Genomic DNA, 18,088 nt, shown 5'->3' on the forward strand with positions numbered 1-18,088 from the left:
TGCAATACCTATGATTTTCCAGAGCAACAGGTGATTTTTGGATGCTCAACTTGTGATGCCTTAAAATGACCTGATTTTCAAGTGTGGTACATCTACTCTGAAAAACTAAGCTCTTTGAAAGAGTCTCAGTTTGGAGATCCATGAAGAATCATTGAAGATCACTCAACTGTTTTGAAAATCTTGGCCATTAACATGCAAAAGTATGCATATGGAAACTTTTTATTAAAATAGCCAAAGTGACTAAGGTAAAAGACCATGTCAATATAGCAATGGTATCATAAAAGAAGAATTTCCTCTACTAGAAATAGAACTTCCAGAATGTCTGTATCTTCACAACACAAAAAAATCAGTCATGTAACACTTTAAAGACTAACAAAACAATTTATTAGGCGATGAGCTTTTGTGTGGCCGACCCACTTCTTCAGATCTGGAAATAGTGCTAAAAGTGAAAAAGTCAGCCAAAGCCCTGTCTGAGTCCCACACAAAACACAGTGTTTTGCCACTCCTCCGCAAGCAGACCTCTGTGCCCTTGATCTACACGGCTCTTCAATGTAGTCCCAGCATCTCTCACCATGCCCTGCCTTCAGCGCAGTTCTTTCCTGTCTACAGACACCTCAGTCCTTTCAGCTGTAGATCAATCCCTATTTTTAACACAGTGGGAAACTCCTCAGCCTCTCTACTGCCAGCTCTCCAGCAAGTAAACTCCTCCTGCCTTCAGCCCTGACTCTCTGGCCTGGAGACATGAGACAGCAAACCCCTCTTAATGCTCTCCTTTCTCCAGCCTCTACCTGCTTCCCTCTAGGACGCCAACATTTCCCTGGTCTCTGGCAGCTGTCACCTGCTCTTCCTGACTGAATTGGTCTGCTCAGACTCACTAGGACTCTCCTGTTTCCTCTGTGCTCTGTCCTCTGTGTTAAAATGGTCTTTGAAGCCCAGTTCTTTCATGTGAAAAATGCTTCTTTTATGGCCTGTTTACCCTGAGGCAAAACATTCCCTCCTTTGGGCATCCTGCTGCAGGATCCTCAAATGCCTCCTTACTGTTTAATATCAGAAAAAGGCAACTAAAATGATTAAGGGTTTGAAAAGGGTCCCATATGAGGAGAGGCTAGAGAGACTGGGACTTTTCAGTCTAGAAAAGAGGAGATTGAGGGGCGATATGATAGAGGTATATAAAATCATGAATGGTGTGGAGAAAGTGAATATTGAAAAGCTATTTACTTGTTCCCATAATATAAGAACTAGAGGACACCAAATGAAATTAATGGGTAGTAGGTCCAAAACTAATAAAAGAAAATTTTTCTTCACACAGCGCACAGTCAACCTGTGGAAATCCTTGCCAGAGAAGGCTGTGAAGGCGAGCACTCTAACAGAGTTTAAAATAGAGCTTGATAAATTTTTGGAGGTTAGGTCCATAAATGGGTATTAGCCAAGGGTAAAGTATGGTGCCCCTAGCCTTTAGTCAAAGGCTGGAGACAGATGGCAGGAGACAAATCGCTTGATCATTGTCTTCGGTTCACATCCTCTGGAGCACCTGGCACTGGCCACAGTCGGCAGACAGGATACTGGGCTGGATAGACCTTTGGTCTGACCCAGTATGGCCGTTCTTATGTTCTTATGACCTTAGTCTAAAGAGGCTTCCACTTACTTCAACACCATCAATCCTGGCTACCCTAGTGGGTGGGAGTCTTAGTGAAGCCCAGGTTTCAGTTTCCCCACAGTTCCAGGGACTAACTGCCATCCCCCAACACATATAACTAGGCTGGGCTCCTGCCCAGCTCCCAAAGACACACTGCCACACCCACCGTCTTTCAAGGTCCCCAAACATAGACCGAACCTAAACAAAGTGTTTCAGCTCATCCTTCTACAACACAAACTCCAACCGCATCCTCTCCCAGGGAACACTGACAGTTCTGCTCCCAGCTCTTCTGCCCTCTTCCCTGAGGGCTTCCCCATTCTCCAGACTTTTCTCCCTGGAGGCCCCTTTTCAGAAACGGTCCTTTCAGGTTTTCAAAGCCTACTTCCCCAGGGGACGCTGGACATCCTGCAGCTTCCTTTCTCTGACTCATCTGACATCCCTTTTCCCCAGCCACAGTGCTCTCTTTTAAAGTCTAACCCTGTCCTGCTGATGTGGCAGATGATGTGGTGCACTGGCCCTTCTCCCTCTTTGAGGGCCATCAGACAGTCCAGTTTAAGATTGTTTGTGTGGCCTTAATTTTGCCCCACTTGTGCCTCCATCCTGTCCACTGAAGGAAGCCAGGGTTCTGCAGACTAAAACTTATCTGTATATGAGCATGTAATTAAGATTGTCCCATAATCAGGGAGTGAATTCAGGTTTCAAGGGCAACTTATATACTGGCAATTTCTAAATTTTTGAGTGCTTGGGTTTGCAACCTAAATAATGTTCTTTTAACATATTTTAAGTTCATTTCATAAGTTTTTATTTTAGAGATAGAAAAAGCAAATTACATGCAACTGTACATTAAGAGGATGTGAACCCTGAATTTTTCACACTATGGTATACGGTCAATCACCTGAATTTAAGAACAAATGGCTGTAAGGAGCCACAGGTGAAGGTTGTCATACCAGCTGGGAAAGGTGGGAGACACAGGCTTTGGTCAGGTCTGCTGACAGAAGGTAAAAAGGGAACAGTTGCCCTGAGGCCTAGCAATTCAGACGGGCTGAAGGCCCTCAGCTACCACACCTGCTACTGCAGGAAAAACTGCAGCCACAGCCACAGGTCCTTTAAATCACCTCCAGAACACCACACAGGACACTGGGCAACTCTTAGGGATCTCTTGGGTATAGTGAGTAGCCCCAGACTACTGCCCCTTCCCCTGCCCCTTCCATCTGAGGTCCTGCCCTTTCTGGGTGTGCAGAGCTGGCCTCACCTGTTGCCCAAGGGCCTGGAAAATCTGTTGGGTCCCTTGGTCTTGGTGTCCAAGTGTTTGGTCTATCAGACGAAGGGGGAGAAGGAGGCCAAGGTACTGTTCTCTCTCTCTCCCTACCTCATGGTGTTCTTACTGAGGTCATGTGCTGGTTTCAGGGGCAGGTGGTTAGGGAGAGTCCAAGTGGTTTTTTCACATCCCAAATTACAGCTGCCTCAGCATATTCAGGCACGCTCAGTACAGCATGAGCCCTCCACTCCAGTTTGAACTACTTAACATTGGATTATTTTGCTGAAATATGTCAAGGATGAAACCACATTCTTCTTGAATGACTGCCAGAAACTCACACTGTGCAATGCTAACCCTTTAAAAAAACAACCACAGGGTTTTGGAAAATACAGCCATGTGCTGCTGTTTCTAGTGGCAGTTTGAGTGTGGACCCAGAAAGTTCAGTCATACAGGCAGGCTGTCAAAATTTTCCTGTGCAAATCACAAAACAGAAGGTAAATGGTAATTGTAATAGTCTATAATTTAGCTTGACTTGAATGATATTTCATAAGGACAAAAAAAAAAAGACATTTCTCTCAGGTTTAAAGATTTAATCTGGGGAGTAAAAAGGGCAAAAGCCAAATTACATGGGAACAAATGGAAGAAGGCCAAAGCTAAGTCTACACGTGAATGCTACATCGAAATAACTTATTTCGATGAATAACGTCTACACGTCCTCCAGGGCTGGTGCCGTCGACATTCAACATCGACATTGGGCAGCACTACATTGAAGTAGGCGCTGCAGGGGAGCGTCTACACACCAAAGTGGCCCACATCGAAATAAGGGTGCCAGTAACAGCTACAGACAGGGTCACAGGGCGGACTCAACAGCAAGCCGCTCCCTTAAAGGGCCCCTCCCAGACACACTTGCACTAAACAGCACAAGATCCACAGAGCCGACAACTGGTTGTAGACCCTGTGCATGCAGTATGGATCCCCAGCTGCAGCAGCAGCAGCCAGAAGCCCTGGGTTAAGGGCTGCTGCACACGGTGACCATAGAGCCCCGCAGGGGCTGGAGAGAGCGTCTCTCAACCCCTCAGCTGATGGCCGCCATGGTGGACCCCGCTATTTCGATGTTGCGGGACGTGGATCGGCTACACGTGCCCTCCTTCAATGTTCAACATCGAAGTAGGGCGCTATTCCCATCTCCTCATGAGGATAGCGACTTCGATGTCTCGCCGCCTTATGTCAATTTCAACTTCAAAATAGCGCTCGCCACGTGTAGATGTGGCAGGCGCTATTTTGAAGTTGGTGTGGCTACTTCGAAGTAGCTGGCACGTGTAGACGCGGCTCAAGAGAGTAAAAGGAAACCACTCAATGAGTCTGGAAGCAGATGGAAACAAAGTAGTAAATTAGAGGGTCCCCCCCATGTTAAGGAAAATAAAAGTGTTTGGGAAAGTTGATGGAGAGAAACTGTTTTGCAAAGTAGACGGAGAGAAAACCAAATGGGTAGAGACAGAGATTAGAAAGTGAATAAATTACATAAATAAATAGTTAGTGAATAACTATTAGTTAGTGAATAGTGAATAAGTTACATAAATAAATAGTTAAAGGCTATTTTAATTGATTTCTCTCCACCCCAACCCCCATGGAACTAGTAAAAATTTTCTTTCTTGAAAATTAAGGAATATTGGCAGTTATTGATTATGCTGCTGTAGATTAGCAAAGGTGTCAGATTTAACCTGAAGTTACTGACATGTAAAATTCCAAACGTGCAGAAATATAAAAAGCTCATGGCTTTCAAGCACTTACAGCAGTTGTAACCACAGAGAATGACTCATATTAAGTAAAAGGCAAAAATGTACACTTTTCTTCAGGAAACAGTATTCCCAGTTCAAAAACGAAGTCATACAAATCAAGAGTAATACATCTTCTCAAGCACTCATGAATTTTATAAATGTCTTTTTTACTTCAAATGCATGAATCCACAGTCCCATGTTTTCACACTGCTGTTGTTAGTTAATATTTAAATTGATTCTGATTTTGAAAATCTGTCTCTATTTACTTCTAAAGTTACTCATATGTCAGTCTTTAAATGAAAATAGAATAGCTATTTTGTACAGCACTACAATTATAAGCCGCTTAAAAGAAACTCAGCTGAAGACACAACAGCTGTTTAAATATGAACAATGTTATTTAAAAGACAGACATAACACTTATGGATGTATTTCATAAGACCTATGAAAAAACTGAGCTTTAATTCCACTTACCAGGAAGATGGAATCATGAAGAATCACTAATGTATGTGTCTATTATTGCATATTTTAACCTAGAACTTGTTTATCCTATCTGCAACAACAGCTAGCAGTTTGATGGAGTGACTAACCAGATAAAGGGAGATCTTCTTACTTAATTTATCTCCATTTCAGCTGAGTGTTTGATAAAGTATCTCACAAGAAGCCAGTATAAAAAGGTCAAAAATGCTGCTGTTCATACGGGAAGTGGAGAAATGGAGTAACAAATGGCTCACTTCAAATAAACCACCAAGCAATCATCAGCTGATAATGACTTTCAGTAGCCACAGACTTGGGCTGAATTTGCACTGTTACCATACATGCCATTTCTATTTAAAGTTCATATCAACGGATTCAGAAATGGATTTGAAATTAATGAGAACATTTCCAGATAAGGGGCAAGTCTGAACGTTGTTTAGCAGGGGAGACACTGGCAGACTAAGAGGAAGATTTAAATAGAACAGGAATATAGGCTGAACATAAAAGTTAAGGTTAATAATTGATAGGCAATGGGAAACACAAATCAAATACAAAACTATATCCTACATTTCAGGTAGCACTGTCGAAAACAATATGTAGTAATTTGAAGACAGAATATCAGCATATGACAACTGTAAAAGGAAATGGCAAGAAGGTTTTAGGATGCCTAAGCAAACAGATTTGTTATAAATCAAGAAAACTAACGGTTACATTAAACCAAATCCTCACATTGATGACTATATCTAGCCTCTCTAATTTTTAATGTGTGAAATAACTGTACATATGAATTTAAGAGTTTAAATCTCTACTGATCTGTGAGGTTGAGGCTTCCTTGAAGAAAGCAGATAAAAACAGACAATGGCAGAAATGGTGTTCCTGGCAATCTTTTGATAGGTAACTAGCAGAAATGTTTAAACTTTACAGCTTACACAATGATGTTATTTACTCATGAATAATATTATGGAGGATGGCTAATAGGGACTGGAATAACATAAGGAAGGTATGATTGTGCATATTAAATGGAAATCTGTGATAATCTGAGAGGAAGGAAGGTAATCTGCTGCCTACTCTCAAATTCACACAGATCAGCGTCCACAAAAAAAGCTGATATATTTCGATATGATATCACAAGGTAAACCTGTCTCTGACAAACTGAGCTCTCAGGAACCACATACTACATGTGGGCTAGATGTCCCCTGGCTCGGAATACTACTGTCTTCTACACACCATTCCTGGAGATATGGTATCTCTGACATGTAAAGGAACAGACAAGGAAATCTTAACATTTTCTGTAACTCATACTTGTCATGTTAGTTTTTAGGTTCTCTCTGCTGGGGATCCTGGCTAGAGAATACAAATTGTAGTTAATTTCAGTTTGCTGTTTTCTCTGTGCTCTGTTAGTTCCCAGTAAATACTGCATTACTCTTTTGTTTTATCTAAACTGAATTGGGTGAGGACAGTGAAGTTAACACAGACTTTCACTGATGCACATAAATGACTGAGTATAGGGTTCAGTACAGAAAGGCTGAAGTCTGCCCCCCAGAACGAGCTCATTTGGCTCTGGACGGCTAAATAATCCACAGACATTACGTTGTATGCCACACATAGAATGCCATCTCCAGTCCTGGACTCCAAATTTAAAGACATTCAGATTCTTGAAAAGATGCAAAGGAAAGCTGAGGGCTTATGTGGGGATTAAAAAGTTATCTTATGATGAAAGGGTTCAAGAACTCAGCATTTAAAGGAATAGTAAAAGTGTGTGTGTGTGTGTGTGTGTGTGTGTGCTGGGGGTGGGGGTGGGGGTGGGTGTGGGTGTGATCATAGCATGTATTGGTGACCCTGAGGAAGAGCTGCTCAGATTATAGAAAATGGCTGAATTGGAAGCTGGTTAAAAAAAAATTAACATGACATATCTGAGAGAAGGGAGAAGATGCATTTCTGTGCTTTGCAAGAGGTGCTTGGAAAAGGAGCAGGTCAGAAAAAGAATAGGACAACTGACATGTACTTACATTTTCAACAATATTATTGGGTCTGCCTGCTGCTAAGTAGGATGTTCCTTCCCAGCAGGGGTCTGGGTGGGCTGGGTGGATCAATGCTTAGCTTCAGCCTTTACACCATTTAAATTTAATTCAATGGGACTATTTGCCTGAGCAGGTTTTAACCTGCTGTTTATTTTCATTACAGTACTAAGAGCTGTTAGGTAAGATCCCATGGGAAGCAAGACTGAGAGGAAAAACAACTGAGGAGAGTTGGCAGTTTTTCAAAGGGACATTATTAAGGACCCAAAAGCAAGCTATTCTGCTGTGCAGGAAAGACAGAAAATATGGCAAAAGACCGCCTTGGCTTAACCAGGGGATCTTGCGTGATCTCAAAATAAAAAAGGAATCATATAAAAAATGGAAACTAGGACAAATTACAAAGGATGAATACAGTAAAACAACACAGGAATGCAGGGGCAAGATTAGAAAGGCAAAGGCACAAAATGAGCTCAACCTAGCTACAGGCACAAAGGGAAACAAGAAGACGTTTTATAAATACATTAGAAGCAAGAGGAAGACCAAGGACAGGGTAGGTCTAATGCTCAGTGAGGAGGGAGAAACAGTAACAGGAAACTTGGAAATGGCAGAGATGCTTAATGACTTCTTTGTCTCGGTCTTCGCCAAGAAGTCTGAAGAAGAAATGCCTAACATAGTGAATGCTAGTGGGAAAGGGGTAGGTTTAGAAGATAAAATAAAAAAAGAACAAGTTAAAAATCACTTAGGAAAGTTAGATGTCGGCAAGTCACTAGGGCCTGATGAAATTCACCCTAGAATACTCAAGGAGCTGATGGAGGAGGTATTTGAGCCTTTAGCTATCATCTTTGGAAAATTATGGGAGACAGAAAAGATTGCAGAAGACTGGAAAAAGGCAAATATAGGCTGCGTCTACACGTGCACGCTACTTCGAAGTAGCGGCAGTAACTTCGAAATAGCGCCCGTCACGTCTACACGTGTTGGGCGCTATTTCGAAGTTGAAATCGACGTTAGGCGGCGAGACGTCGAAGTCGCTAACCCCATGAGCGGATGGGAATAGCGCCCTACTTCGACGTTCAACATCGAAGTAGGGACGTGTAGACGATCCGCGTCCCGCAACATTGAAATAGCGGGGTCCTCCATGGCGGTCATCAGCTGGGGGGTTGAGAGATACTCTCTCTCCAGCCCTTGCGGGGCTCTGTGGTCACCGTGGGCAGCAGCCCTTAGCCCAGGGCTTCTGGCTGCTGCTGCTGCAGCTGGGGGTCCGTGCTGCATATACAGGGTCTGCAACTAGTTGTTGGCTCTGTGTATCTTGCACTGTTTAATGAAAGTGTGTCTGGGAGGGGCCCTTTAAGGGAGCGACTTGCTGTTGAGTCCGCCCCGTGACCCTGTCTGCAGCTGTGCCTGGCTCCCTTATTTCGATGTGTGCTACTTTGCCGTGTAGACGTTCCCTCGCTGTGCCTATTTCGATGTTGGGCTGAGCAACGTCGAAGTTGAACATCGACGTTGCCAGCCCTGGAGGACGTGTAGACGTTATTCATCGAAATAGCCTATTTCGATGTTGCAACATCGAAATAAGCTATTTCGAAGTTGGGTGCACGTGTAGACGTAGCCATAGTGCCCATCTATAAAAAGGGGAATAACAACAATGCAGGAAACTACAGGCCAGTCAGTTTAACTTCTGTGCCAGAAAAGATAATGGAACAAGTAATTAAGGAAATCATCTGCAAACACTTGGGCTGTGTCTACATTACCACCTTCCTTTTAAGGAGGCTGTTCGGAGTTTACTAATGAAGTGCTGCCGTGCATAGGCAGCACTTCATTATGCAAATTTCCACCCCCCCACAGCAAATCCGAAGTTTTCAACTTCGAAGTACCAGCACGCGTCTAGCCATGGCACACCTGCTGGTGCTTCGAAGTGCTGGGGAATCTTTGAAGTCCCCTTACTCCTCAAATTTTGAGGAGTAAGGGGACTTAGAAGATGCCCCAGCATTTTGAAGTACTGGCGGGTGAGCCATGGTGAGACGTGTGCTGGTACTTCGAAGTTTAAAATTTCGGATTTGCCATGGGGTTGCGGAGGGGCGGGAATTTCCTTAACGAAGTGCTGCCTATGCATGGCAGCACTGCATTAGTAAACTCCCAAAATCCTAATTACCATCCTTCCTTCAAAGGAAGGTGGTAATGTAGACACAGCCTTGGAAGGTGGTAAACTGATAGGGAACAGCCAGAATGGATTTGTAAAGAACAAATCATGTCAAACCAATCTGACAGAATTTTTTAATAGGATAATGAGTGTGGTGGCTAAGGGAGAAGCAGTGGATGTGAACCAGTTGATATGGTCTCACATGATATTCTTATCAATAAACTAGGCAAATACAACTTAGATAGGGCTACTATAAGGTGGATGAAAAATTGGGTGGCTAACCTTACTCAAAGAGTAGTTCTTAATGGTTCTCAATCCTGCTGGAAAGGTATAATAAGCGGTGGTCCGCAAGGGTCTGTTTTGGGACTGGTTCTGTTCAAAACTTTTATCAACAATTTAGATATTGGCACAGAAAATATGCTTATTAAGTTTGCAGAGGATACCAAACTAGGAAGGGTTGAAATTTCTTTGGAGGATAGGGTCAAAATTCAAAATGATCTGGACAAATTGGAGAAATGGTCTGAGGAAAACAGATTGGAGTTTAATGAAGACAAATGCAAAGTAAGAACATAAGAACATAAGAATGGCCATACTGGGTCAGACCAAAGGTCTATCCAGCCCAGTATCCCGTCTGCCGACAGTGGCCAGTGCCAGGTGCCCCAGAGAAGGAGAACAGAAGACAATGATCAAGTGATTTATCTCCTGCCATCCATCTCCTGCCCTTGTACTGAAGGCTAGGGCACCATACTTTACCCCCGGCTAATAGCCATTTATGGACCTAACCTGCAAAAATTTATCAAGCTCTTTTTTAAACCCCAATAGAGTCCTGGCCTTCACAGCCTCCTCCGGCAATGAGTTCCACAGGTTGACTGTGCGCTGTGTGAAGAAAAATTTCCTTTTATTAGTTTTGAACCTACTACCCATCAATTTCATTTGGTGTCCCCTAGTTCTTGTATTATGGGAAAAGGTAAATAATTTTTCTATATTCACTTTCTCCACACAATTCATGATTTTATATACCTCTATCATATCGCCCCTCAATCGCCTCTTTTCCAGACTGAAAAGTCCCAGTCTCGCTAGCCTCTCCTCATATGGGACCCGCTCCAAACCCCTAATCATCTTAGTCGCCCTTTTCTGAACCTTTTCTAATGCCAATATATCTTTTTTGAGGTGAGGAGACCACATCTGCACGCAGTACTCAAGATGTGGGCGTACCATAGTTTTATATAGGGGAGGTATGATATCTTTTGTCTTATTATCTATCCCTTTTTTAATAATTCCGAACATCCTATTTGCTTTACTAACTGCCGCTGCACACTGCGTGGATGTCTTCAGAGAACTATCCACTATAACTCCAAGATCCCTTTCCTGATCTGTCGTAGCTAAATTTGACCCCATCATGCTGTACGTGTAATTTGGGTTATTTTTTCCAATGTGCATTACCTTACACTTACCCACATTAAATTTCATTTGCCATTTTGCTGCCCAATTACTCAGTTTGCTGAGATCTTTTTGTAGTTCTTCACAATCCCTTTTGGTTTTGACTGTCCTGAACAACTTGGTGTCATCTGCAAACTTTGCCACCTCACTGCTTACCTCATTTTCTAGATCATTGATGAACAATTTGAACAGGATCGGTCCCAGGACTGACCCCTGGGGAACACCACTAGTTACCCCCCTCCATTGTGAAAATTTACCATTTATTCCAACCCTTTGTTTTCTGTCTTTTAACCAATTCCCGATCCATGAAAGGATCTTTCCTCCTATCCCATGACCGCCTAATTTACATAAAAGCCTTTGGTGTGGGACCGTGTCAAAGGCTTTCTGGAAATCTAGGTATATAAAGTGCTCCACTTTGGAAGGAACAATCAGTTTCACACATACAGAATGGGAAGCAACTGTCTAGGAGGGAGTATGGCAGAAAGGGATCTAGGGGTAATAGTGGACCACAAGCTAAATATGAGTCAACAGTGTGATGCTGTTGCAAAAAAAGCATACATGATTCTGGGATGCATTAGCAGGTGTTGTCATGATCATGAGGGTTAGCCAGCAGCCTGGGAGAAAAAGGGTTAACCTCCTTAGCCAGGTAGGGTTGGCCTATAGGAATGTAGATAAGAATTAAATTTTGACTCCTCTCTTTTCTGTTCTCTGTTCTCTTCTTCTTCTTTCCAGCCATGAGGGAGAGAGACATAGAATATCTCCCTCCAAGAACAGGCCCTACAATCTTCTGTAAGTAGGTGAAGTTTAGATACATCCATTAGGCTTTATTGTTTTATGGTTTGGGAAGTGGGATCTGATGTCTGTGCGCTTTTTAGAAATGTTCTTTTACTCTCCTTGTAACTAAGTTCTAGGCCCATGGTGGAGACTCCCCATGTGTTTTACTTTGTGACTCTTCCATCTAGTCATGAGGCTTGCAATGTGAACATTGTTGTAATAATAAAAGTTCTCTCTTTTCCTTTTTATTAACTTGGTATTGGTTAATGTTTGTGTCCTGGTTTTTACTTTTGGGGCTGAGATTTCCCAACCAGTCTCTCCCTGGTTTTCTTATTATTACTTGGGTGGTGGCAGCGAATTTTATCCCCAAAATTTAAGGTTTTTAGGATTTTTGGGGGGAAGTTTATACCAAAACCTGGTAGATAAGGTTTTGGAGGTACGTTTGCTGGCCCCCACTTCTGCATTTATCTTGCTAGAGTGGGGAAGCAGCCATGACAGGTGTGTTGTGAGCAAGACACAAGAAGTCATTCTTCCGCTCTACCCTGTGATGGTTAGGCCTCAGCTGGAGTTTTGTTCTGAAAATGGTCCAGAAAAGAGCAAGAAGAATGATCAAAGGTCTAGAGAACATGGCGTATGAAGAAAGCCTGAAAGAACTGGGCTTGTTTAGTTCGGAAAAAAGAAGATTGAAGGGGGGGACAAGATAGTGGTTTTCAGGTATCAGGGGTGTCATAAGGAGGAGGGAGAAAACTTGTTCTTTTTGGCCTCTGAGGACAGAGCAAGAAGCAATGGGCATAAACTGCAGCAAGGGAGGTTTAGGTTGGACATTAGGAAAAAAATCCTAACTGTCAGGGAGGTCAAACACTGGAATAAATTACCTAGGGAGTTTCTGGAATCTCCATCTCTGGAGATATTTAAGAACAGGTTAGATAAATGTCTATCAGTGATGGTCTAGACAATATTTGGTCCTGCCATGAGGGCAGGGGGCTGGACTCGATGACCTCTCCAGGTCCCTTCCAGTCCTAGTATTCTATGATTCTATGATTCTGTGACTCTAAGTATGAATTGATAATACACAAATGATGTAGTATTTCAACAATTGCTGAACATTTAAAAGACTAAGCTGTTGCTGGGATTGTATGGACTAGAAGTGTTATTCCTATGATATAAGCTATCATTTCATAGTTGGGATAGTGAGGAAAACATACTATGGACCAAAGCTGAGGTGTCTCACTCATATGAACTGTGAGTTGAGTTCTACTTCACTTTTTCCTCTCACACTTCAACCCAGCTATTCTCCTCACCGAGTACTTCTCGTGCCTCATTGAGTCCAATGATGATAATTGCAATGCCTGTTTGCCACTTTTGACTCTGCCCTTGAGATATTTTAGGCTTCTGTAAAGAGAAGACTGACAAAATCCAGCATGAATTTATTCTCCCTCCTCCCTTCCCTTATGCTTCAGTCAGCAGTTAAGAGAAAGAAGGAAAGCATTTCACACTCTGCCTCCAACCTTTCTGTGACCTTACCTTGACCTTGTACTCTTTTGACTGGTTTACTCCCTTGCTTCTGTTGCTGTCCCTCCCTCCTTTTATCAACAATCTTACCTTCTCTTCTGATTCCTTCCCGTCAAAGTACCAGTCTGCTTCGACAGTCCCCATTCTAATAAAATAAAATAAAAATAGAAGACTCTACCTGTCCTTTTCTCTACCATGTAATTTTTTTCCTTTACCTTAGATATCCTTAAAACCTCTGTTTCCTGTGACTCTGTCCTCTTACACTCCACTGAAACTGTTTTCACCAAGGATTCCAATTATCTATTTCCAACCATCAGGCCCTTTATTCCTTATACTTCTTGACTACCCAGAAGCCTATTATCATTGATTTCCTGTTCCTTGACATCCTTTGGATTTTTGTGATCTTGTCTTTTCTTTGTTTACACATTTCCAGCTACTCCTCTGATAGCTTCGTTAGTGGTTCTTCCTTCCTCTATCCCATTGCATTTAGTCCTCTGTCATCTAACTTTATTTCTGGGGACTTCATGTGGGTTCAACTATCATGTCTATGTCTGTGATTATTCACCTCTATTTCTCCCCAACTGTTCGGTCTCCTATTTTGTCTGTCTTTCCAATATATCATCCTGGCTGTCCTGCTACCTGCTCAAAATTAAATTTCTTATTTTCTTTCCCAAATTCTTCCCTCTTATTTCTTTTTTAATTGTTTTGGACAAAGTTCTTATTTCAACCCATCACTTGGGCTCATCAAACTTCAGAGGGTTTTGGTCACACTCTACCCTTATTCAAGCCAAACAAGCTAAGTCTGACCATTTCTTCCTCCACATCACAGAAAAAAAGATCCCATCCCTAACTCTTCTTTCTCACCAGCCAAAACACGTGTGATGGTTCAGTCATTCCTTCATAATTTAACCCCATATCTCTGACATCTCTGTTACCACATTGCTTCACCCAAGTCTACTGATAATGGAGCAGATAAAGTTATTTTCCTCATCCAAGCAGATCACATAATTACTCTCTTGAAACTCTTATCACACCAAGTACAAATGATTTCTCCCTTTCTTCACGTCCCTGTTCCAAGCTACTCCTCAGAGCTTGATGGTTTCTTACCCTGTCAAAGATGCCAGTCTCACTGCCCTGGTCATCTTTTCTAACTCTTGGTTTCATGACCTTTTCCAAGCTGCTCCCAGTACAATCACAGAGCTACAGATGTCTTTATTCTTCATTTCACAGAAGTCCTAAAGACTAGTGAGTGACATCACAAACACTAATCCATATTGTTAAAATACTCTCTTTAGTGCAATATTGTATTAGAGGGGAAGGAAACACGTGCTATTTCAACCTTCTAGTTCCTCTTGTTTTAAATATCTTTGTGTTTTTGTCTGCACAATTTCCTACCAAAGATATTTTTGTGTCTTGTACAGAGCTATACATCGCTGGTGTTTGCCTACAAATTTAATAATAAAAAAATGTATATTAGATGAGTATCAGAGAGGTAGCTGTGTTAGTCTGTATCTTTGAGAACCCCACTGCCAACTCTGCTCACATATCTGCACCAGGGATATCATCAGAGGACCTAACATCAACCATACCATCAGGGGCTCCTTTACCTGCACATCCACAAATATAATATATGCCATCATGCGCCAGCAGTGCCTCACTGCAATTTACATTATCCAAGCTGGACATTTTCTTCTTAAAAGAATAAATGGACATAAATCAGACATCAGGAATGGTAATGTACAGAAGCCTGTGGGAGAGCACTTCAATTTCCAAGACCAGCGTCTGATGAAGTGAGTTTGTGCTCACGAAAGCTCATGCTCAAAACTTTTCTGTTAGTCTATAAGGTGCCACAGGACCTTCGTTGCTGTTTCAATCTCCCTGGACACTCAGTAGCAGATTTAAAGGTGACAGTCCAGAAACAAAGAAATTTCAAAAATCAAATGGAGAGAGAAATCTCTGAGCTGCAATTTATTTGCAAATTTGACTCCATTAACCAAGAATTAAAGAGAGACTGGGAGTGGCTCGCGTCTTACAAAAGGAGCTTCTGTGCCCTAGGTGTTAACATCTCCACATTAGACTGACAATGGGCCATATCACCCCGTCTTATCTGACTTGTCTTTTCCTCTCTTCATACATACCACTGATAAGAGAAGAAGAACTCTATGTGGACTGCCCCTGAGGGTTGTAGTGAAAGTCTGGATTTCTACGTACAGTGCTTCCGCAACCGTGCCCAGGCTGACATTATACACAAACAGTGCCAAATGAGACACAGTCTCAACTATGATGAACGCCATGCTGTCCAGAGTCTCAAAAATAACCCAGACATCATAATCAAACCAGCTAACAAAGGGGGTGCTGTTGTCATCCTGAATAAGTCAGACTGGCTGCGTCTACACGTGCACGCTACTTTGAAGTAGCGGCACCAAGTTCGAAATAGCGCCCGTCGCGTCTATACGCATCGGGCACTATTTCGAAGTTAACTTCGACATTAGGCGGCGAGACGTCGAAGTCGCTAACCTCATGAGGAAATAGGAATAGCGCCCTACTTCGACGTTCAACGTCGAAGTAGGGACCGTGTAGACGATCCGCGTCCCGCAACGTCGAAATTGCTGGGTCCTCCATGGTGGCCATCAGCTGGGGGGTTGAGAGATGCTCTCTCTCCAGCCCCTGCGGGGCTCTATGGTCACCGTGGGCAGCAGCCCTTAGCCCAGGGCTTCTGGCTGCTTCTGCGGCAGCTGGGGATCTATGCTGCAGGCACAGGGTCTGCAACCAGTTGTCAGCTCTGTGTATCTTGTGTTGTTTAGTGCAACTGTGTCTGGGAGGGGCCCTTTAAGGGAGCGGCTGGCTGTTGAGTCCGCCCTGTGACCCTGTCTGCAGCTGTGCCTGGCATCCCTATTTCGATGTGTGCTACTTTGACGTGTAGACGTTCCCTCGCTGCGCCTATTTCGATGTTGGGCTGAGCAACGTCGAAGTTGAACATCGACGTTGCCGGCCCTGGAGGACGTGTAGACGTTATTCATCGAAATAGACTATTTCGATGTCGCAACATCGAAATAAGCTATTTCGATGTTGGCTGCACGTGTAGACGTAGCCACTATGAACAGGAGGCAGTCAGACAACTCTCCAACGCCAATTTTACAGACCTCTCTCCGCTGATCCCACTTTGGAATTCCAAAGGAAATTATAACAACTACTGAAGGAACTCCCTGCTGCTACTCGGGACCTCATTCACTCAGACACACCATCTGAGCCACAGCCTGGATTATTCTATTTACTTCCCAAAATCCACAAACCTGGAAACCCTGGACACCCTATCATTTCAGGTATTGGCACCCTTACCACCAGACTATCCAGTTAGTGAACTCCCTCCTCAAACCCTATGCCACCAACACTCCCAGCTATATCTGAGATACCACTGACTTCCTGAGGAAATTACAAAAAATCGGAAAAGTCCCTGATAATGCCATCCTTGCCACAATGGATGTAGAGGCCCTGTACACTAATATTCCACATAACGATGGATTACAAGCAATCAGGAATACCATCCCTGATGCCACCACAGCCAATCTGGCGTCTGACCTCTGTAACTTTGTTCTCACACACATTCATTTCCGATTTGGGGACAATTTATACCTCCAGATTAGTGGAACTGCTATGGGCACCCGCATGGCCCCACAATATGCTAATATATTTATGGCTGACCTGGAACAACGATTCCTCAGCTCTCGTCCCCTATTGCCCTTCCTCTACTTAAGATACATTGATGACATCTTTATGATTTGGACCCATGGTACAGAGACTCTAGAAGAATTCCACAGAGACTTTAACAATCTACACCCCACCATCAACTTATGCCTCAATTACAACATGCAAGAGATACATTTCCTGGACACTACAGCACTAATCAAGGATGGCCTGATCAGTACCACACTGTACCAAAACATACTGATCACTATACTTACCTACACCCTTCTAGTTTCCATCCTGCACGCGTGACTAGATCCATTGTTTACAGTCAAGCTATTAGATACAATCGTATTTGCTCTGATCCAACTGACAGAGATCAAAAACTACAAGATCTTTACCAAATATTCATAAACCTGAATTACCCACCAGGAGAAGTGAAAAAACAAATTGACAGGGCCAGACGAATACCCAGAGACCAGCTACTCCAAGATCAGCCCAAAAAAGCCAAGAGCAGAACACCACTGGTCATCACCTACAGCCCCCAACTCAGACCACTGCAACGCATTATTAAAGACCTACAACCTATCCTTAATCAGGATGCCACACTCCAGAAGGCCCTGGGTGACATGGCTGTTCTCTCCTACAGACAACCTCCCAACCTCATGAGGATCCTCACTAACAGCCACAGTCTCTACCCCAGGAACACCAGTCCTGGAACCTTTCCCTGCAACAAAGCCCGCTGCCAGCTTTGTCCACATATCTTCTCTGGAAATACCGTCACTGGACCTAACCAGGTTACTCACAGAATCACGGGCACTTTCTCATGCTCCTCTACTAACATCATATATGCCATCATGTTCCAACAATGCCCAGATGCTTTGTATATTGGACAGACTTCTAACTCCCTTAGACAAAGGGTTAATGGGCACAAAACAGACATCAAAACACTCCAGATCCACAAACCAGTTAGTCAACACTTTAATGGAATGGGGAATTCTATTAATGACCTAAAGGTATGTGTGTTACTGAAAAAGAATTTTCGCACCGTTCTTCAAAGGGAAGCAGCCGAGCTGGCTTTTATATTCAAATACGGAACATTAACACATGGTTTAAACCGGGATGGGAACTTTCTGAGTCACTACATGGGCTCGTCTGCATACTTGGCTTAATCTAATTCTTGATCTAACCACCCCCCCACACCTCCACTCTCTGATTTGCTCACCTTGATTATCTTTTTCTGATTTGTCCTCCTTGTTTACTGTTTTTGGTTCTCTGTGCCTTAAATATTGACTCTGTTCTGGTCTGGCTGTGGTCTGAAGAAGTCAGTCTGTCCCACGAAAGCTCACCCAATAAATTATTTTGCTAGTCTTTAAA

General features: G+C 43.1%; 1 long non-coding RNA gene across 1 annotated transcript in view; it reads right to left on the bottom strand.

Annotated features, from left to right (window-relative positions):
* LOC142007657 (uncharacterized) overlaps window positions 1–18,088 on the bottom strand; it is a 91,217-nt gene that overhangs the window by 33,383 nt on the left and 39,746 nt on the right. The window contains exon 2 of the long non-coding RNA XR_012643975.1: window positions 13,118–13,172. This is a non-coding gene — a long non-coding RNA (uncharacterized LOC142007657). The remainder of the gene's footprint in view (window positions 1–13,117; window positions 13,173–18,088) is intronic.

Source organism: Carettochelys insculpta, chromosome 1 (assembly GCF_033958435.1).
Source record: "Carettochelys insculpta isolate YL-2023 chromosome 1, ASM3395843v1, whole genome shotgun sequence".
NCBI classification, from domain to species: Eukaryota; Metazoa; Chordata; order Testudines; family Carettochelyidae; genus Carettochelys; species Carettochelys insculpta.